Raw genomic sequence first — 516 nt, forward strand, 5'->3', positions numbered from 1 at the left:
TTGAATACGTTCACATATGCCGTCCTGTTCAATCCTCACAGAAGCCCTGTGGGACCAGCAGGGCATGTCGTATTTCACAGGTGGGAAAGCATAGCAGCACAGGTGAGTCACTCAGCAAGTGACAGAGCGGTGGATGCCTTGTGACCGGACCTGGTGTTTGTCTCCTTAGCTCAGGCCTTCTCCAGCTAGTTCTGAGAACAGGCCAACTGGAAGCTTCTCGTTCAGACAGTCCCCAGAGCTGGGACATGATCCTTCTGGTCACGGCAGTCTGGTGCCTTTTTAGATCTCACAATTCCTTATGAGCTCTTAGTTGCCCAGGTCTTTTTAAAGATCACTTGAAAAGGTTCAACTCCATGCAGACTCTCCTCTGAAACCTTTCCTTTGGTCATTCCGTGCTCACCCCTCCCTCTGGAGGTACAGAATAAGAGAATGTACTGGGACAGAGAAGCTGGCCTGACTCTAGTTTACTGGCTAGTGCCCCTGGAGTCCCCTGTTTAGTTTGTGTTGGCTTGTTTA

Source organism: Mirounga leonina, unplaced genomic scaffold, assembly GCF_011800145.1.
Source record: "Mirounga leonina isolate KUSES-001 unplaced genomic scaffold, KU_Mleo_1.0 Mir_167, whole genome shotgun sequence".
Classification (NCBI taxonomy): Eukaryota; Metazoa; Chordata; class Mammalia; order Carnivora; family Phocidae; genus Mirounga; species Mirounga leonina.